The following is a 6,000-nucleotide window of genomic DNA, read 5'->3' on the forward strand; positions in this document are numbered from 1 at the left end:
TGAAGTTGATTTTGGCTTCCAGATGCTATCATGCTGCTTCTTTTGTTTAGGCTTTTGAGAGTAAGCCTTCTTAGCCTGAGTGTTTTTAACTTTCTTCTTATCTTGCTTAGGGGGTGCTCATAAGATAGATTTACCTTTGTCTATATTCTCACTAGCTAAATCAGTTTTAACATCATTGTTCTCAATTTCAACATTATTACTAGGAGGAACAAAAATAGTAGTACTAGTAGAAGCAATATTAGAAGAAGAGAAACCATATCCTAAGTCTATTCGATTAGAATTAGATTTCTAAAGACTGAGAATCTCATCAAGTTTTACGCTTGAAGTCCTCTCCAATTGAGCTCTGACTTGAAACAATTCCGCTTCAAGCTTCTTCGTCTTCTCAGCCAAGAAATTATTTTCAAACCTCAATACTCTAATAGTTTGATTAGCTTCATAAAAATTTGTGGAAAGCTCTTCACGATCAAGTTCCACATCATTGAATTTTTTGGTGGCCAGCCTATAAAATTTCTCATGTTTCTTAGAAAGCTTGTATAGTTTCTCATAGGCTGTATGGATATCATCTTGATCCTCCATCTTCTCAAACTTGGACTCCACCAATTTCTCTTCTTCATCCACATCTTCAACAATCCCCTCAGTAGGATTGACAGTGGCAGTGAAGGCATTCAGTATTCCGTCATCCTCATTGTCGGAATCATCTTCAGGCTCAGTGTCACTCAAAGTAGCAACAAGTGCCTTGCTCTTCCTAATGCTCTTGAGATATGTAGGACACTCATATTTCATGTGACCGAAGCCTTGACACCCAAAGCACTTAGGTCCTACGGGAACAGTGTACTGACTGCCATCCTTAGCATCCTTCTTCCCTTTGTCTTAACTCTTGAACTAAGAAGAACTGGATTGCCTATGGTCCTTGTCGAAACCCTTCCCATTGGCATTCTTCATGAACTTTTTGAATTGCCTGATGATGTAGGACTTCATCTTAGAATCTTCATAGTCTGAAAACTCATTCGTGTCACTGCTCTTGGCCTTCAAGGCCATGCTTTTGCTCTTGCTCGACTTACCAATCCTCGTTAACCCTAGCTCATAAGTCTGCAGATTACCAACCAGCTCTGTTAAAAGTGATAGTTTTTAGACCCCTTAAAACACAATTGATTTAACCTAGGTAATTAGCCAAGTTGTTACTTAGTCCAATTTAACAAATCTAGGTTATCACAATTACAAAGATCATATCATGCAAAGCAGCGGAAAGATAAATAACACAAGATATGATCACCCAGGAAACCAAACCGATAAAAACCTGGGGAGGATTTGACCTAACTATCTTCAAGGTAAACTTGAATCCACTATCTTGAAAGAATCGAAGTTCATACAATAAGACTTACAAGCCCCCACGCTCGACTTCTTATTGCTACCAACCAGTAGAATTTACTGACACGACCATGTGCAAGTTTCGAATCCACGGACTCCTTCTTTCTTGGATTCACCACCAGATACAAGCACACCCGCTTGTGTTTTCTTTAAGTTTCAATGGCAGCAACCGATTTAATCATCAAGGTGTAGAAAATACCTTCTCCTTGAAAACCCTAAGTTTGTGTAAAGGAAAACTCCTCTAGATCTCACAAGAGATTTACACAAACCGCAATTTAAGCAACACTAAAACGTGGCTAGAGTTTGCCTTTTATATTTAGGACAAATTAGAAAACCCTAAAATGTTTTAAACAACTAGGGCTGAGTTGGAAATCTGCAGAAAAAAAATTCTGCTCGAGATTCGATCAATCGAGCCTAAGCTTCGATCGATCGAGCCAGGCCGAAATGCATAATTCTTTTTGCATTAGCTCGATTCCAACTTTACATAAAATACACAACTTTGAGCAAGACTAAAACACTTCTAAACACATTGTTTTGATCATGGTTTGCCAACAATACACATTAGAGTTCTAAATACATAAATACCTAAGTCTTTAAAACCTAACAAACTCCCCCTTTGGCAATCCGTGACAAAATACAACTAGAAACTCAAAGTTTACAAAATAAAAGCCCTTTACACAAATAATGCTCATAAAAAAAATTCAATCTTAACTACTATTCATCAGTTGCAAGTGTAGACAGCAGCTCAATTGAATTAACCTGTATATTTCCTGAAACACTAAACAAAATGCATAACCACATGTGTGGAAAAAATACAAGTAAACAAATTAAATTCTTGATTTCAAACAACACACAATAAAGACATATATCAATGAATAACTCATAAATATAAATCAATAAACAGTTTAAAACAAGAAACATATAAGGTACCCAAAAAGTAACACTCCCCCTTACATGAATATCCCATAAAAAAACATGGCAAGAGCTAAAAAGCTAAAATACAATGTGAAGCACTTAGATACTATCTAAACTCCACAAGCTCCAACCAACAAAATACTCTCCCCCTGAAAACAAAAACTTTACAATGTACTTCCCATTTTTGTGACGGAATGCCAAAGAGCAAACAAAATCCATCATCAAAAGGGAGGTGGTGTGGAAGAGCGTCTAAGAAGAGCGTCTAAACTGTGCTAACTCCGCATGCAAGACACGGATCTCATCGAGCACGTCCACCAAAATCTGTCCATGAGCCGCCTGAACAGTCAAGACATGATTCAACATACGTCGAATGTCTGAATCATCTAAAGTAGTCGGTGGAGGAACATCAGCATCAGTAGCAGTAGCACCAGACGTCTCAGTAGCATCTGTACCTGTAGAAGAGGGAGGAGGGGGAACAATACTAGATGACGCACCTCTAGGACGTGAAGGAGCAACTCTCAAGTGAGTAGCCCTCTGTCTAAGAAATGTGGCACCTATGGGAGCAACAACATGAACAGGCTCACCAGAAGGGAAACCATCTAGACCTAAAAACAACAGAATCCTATGAATGAAAATAGGATGAAGAAGCGCATGCCCTACGACAGAACTCCTATGAACCTTGTTCAAAGAACGAAGGAACAGATGTGGGAAACTGATAGATGCACCAGAAACGAACGCATACAAGAACACATATCGCTCTAGAGGGATGGTGTGGAGATGAGAAATAGGCCACAACAAATGACACGTTATCCTAAAGAAAAGATAGGCAGTCTCGGTAAGCTCAGCAGACGTAATCCGAGAATCAAAACCCCACTGGATAGATGACCCAGTGATATATGACATGACAACATCTAAGGGAGGAGACTCATCATAGGGATAGTCAGGCTCCCGAACAACCGGAACCCCAAGTGCCTCAGCCACTACCCGAGGGGTAATGGTGAACTCAACACCTTGTATCCAACTCCTAACAAGGGTGTTGGAATCATAGACGTGGCAAGAGAGGTTCGAGAAGAACTCTCTAATCAGGGCGGTCGGGGGTGGATGATCTATCTCTAAGAGAGGCAACCAACCTCTAGACTCAAAGTTAGCCCTAATGGCCGGATCAATCTCATCTAAAATCACAGCACACTCAGCCCAAATCTTACGCTTACGGTTCAAATTCTCAAAGGCCTCTCTGCTTCTATCATTCCTAAACACCTCACTCCTAGAGGGAGACTCAGAGGAAGTGGAAGGGGTCCTATGGGCTCTAGTTTTCCTAGGCATGGTGCTAGGAGAAGGACCAAAACACAAAGCAAAGAAACAAAAAAACAAAAAAAATACCAAGGGCAGACTGTAAGTTAGCACATAAAAAAATATAGAACAAAACTATATGATGCATGAACACTTTAAATGGCATGATGCATGTCCTAATGCAGTGCAATTAAGTTCAAATAAGTTAAAATTCACAAAATTGGCTTGAGCATAGAGTTTTTAACACAAAAACCCCAAAATTTTGAAAAACCACTTGATCAATTTGAAAGATATTGACTAATTGATCATCATACAAGAAAGAGTTCAGTAAATAATGACCAATTACATCAATTGAACAAGCCAATTTCATCAATTTAGCCAAATTTGAACAAAATCCCCAATTCGGGTTAATTCCAAGCCCTAGAATTTTCAATTTTTCGCAAAGCCCCAAATTGATCAAATTAACCATTATATATCATGAATATACCAATATAGGAGCAAAACCCAATGATCAATTTCAGAAAAAAAAAAAAAAAAAAAAAGATTGATTCAACAAAAATCCCAATAGTGAAAAGTTCCGAAAATCCCCATAAAATGCATGAGTTTATGCATGAAAACATGAAAATAAATGCAAAAGGGAGGGTATAAGGGTCTTACTGGCCTTGGGAGAGAAAAACCTTGCAAAAAGTTTGGCCGAAAATGACAAAAAATCCTCAGTGGAGCCTTGCCAAGTCGGAGAGAGAGAGAGGAAAGTTTGAAAAAGTAAGTTTGAAATAGTCCAATCTGAGTTTTAAAAAAACTTGATTCACGAGTTTCGATCGATCGAAAAACAACTTCGATCGATCGATACAGACAGAGACTTAACAAAACAATTTTAAAAAATTTCGATTGATCGAAAATCAGTTTCGATCGATCGAAACAGATAGAGGCTCTCTAAAATATATTTTAAAAAATTTCGATTGATCAAAAAATAGAATGGATCAATCGAAATGGGCAGAGGCTCACTAAATTTGAGGAAAAACACAGTTTTTGAAAAAAATTCAGAAACAACTCAAAGCATTGAAATTGAAGAACAAAATGCATGAGTATGTGATGATGTGATTTTTAGAAACAAGAATTTAAGCCCAAAATTCCCAAAATTAAAATTTCTTGCATTTTCCATAAATTTTCAAGCATCAAGTTAATTTTGCACAAAATTCAAGGTATTTGTAAAATTTGGCTGGTCAGACCATAAATACACACAATAACATGTACAATGTTTAGCAAAGAGTAACTTGTGTAGTGTGTGCAATTAGCAAAAGCTTGAGATGCATGTGAGGTGATATGTGAATAGCAATCAATCACACAGTCTACAAAATTCATCACAAAGAATTTAAAAGAGACTAACACCTAAAGAGTTACATCATATAACTCCCACATCTCCTAGATCATAAGCTTGCAATCATGTAAGTTTATTGAATTTATGTCTCATAATATACACACCAATTTTAAGTCATGTGATTTTGGCTTTAAGCCTAATAGTACACACCAATTTTAAGTATTAAGTAATTTAAACTAAGACTTCACCTTATGTTCTTTTTGTGCATGTGCTACACTTTCTCGAGCACAAAATCTTATTATATGCACTAAGGTGTTCATGATTGGCTAGTGACCAGTGGTGAGATGGTTATTTATACTTTTCTCTAAAAGTTCAAGTCCGTCAGTCAAATACATGTGACTTCAAGATCACGACAGAGTAATCAAAAACCATTAACATCTTTCACATACAACATGCACTACAAAGTTTTAACTAGTAAAGTGCAAAAAGTAAGCTCATCAAAGCTAAACAAGGTACAAACAACATGTTATGTGAAAATAAATTGACCAACCTTGTTCTCAAAAACCAAGAAGAATAGTACAAAACACACTTCGCTTCCTTTTTCTTCTCTTTTTCCTTTTTTATTTTTTATTTTTTTTTTATTTTAAAAAAAAACCTAGAATGAAATGCATGAATGTTATGCAATGCAAATCCTAGAAAACAAAACAAAACAAAAACAAAATCAAAGAACAATGGTCACAAAGGGCAGAGCAATGAAGCACAAGGACCATGTCAGAAAGACTCAGTTAGTTCGAGTCTTTTGCATCCAAAACCTTTTAGATGCACCATGAGTATTGGAGTTCTTATTCACATGAGAATGATTTCCAACTCCAGGATTGGAATAAAGGTTTAAAACCTTTACCAATTCACCAATAAGTACCATAGGATCTTGTGCTTGAGGCACATGTACTTTTGGTTTGTTTGTTCTCTTTGCAGTTTGCAGCTTGTAACAGTTTGGACGTATGTGTCCAGACTTTCCACAAAAGTGACAAACCCATGCAGGCTTATCATGTGTCTTGTCCTTAGATAGGGTAGGCCTCTTAGATTTAGACTCTTTCAGATCAACTCTA

The sequence above is a fragment of the Quercus robur genome, chromosome 10 (genome assembly GCF_932294415.1).
Source record: "Quercus robur chromosome 10, dhQueRobu3.1, whole genome shotgun sequence".
Taxonomy (NCBI): Eukaryota; Viridiplantae; Streptophyta; class Magnoliopsida; order Fagales; family Fagaceae; genus Quercus; species Quercus robur.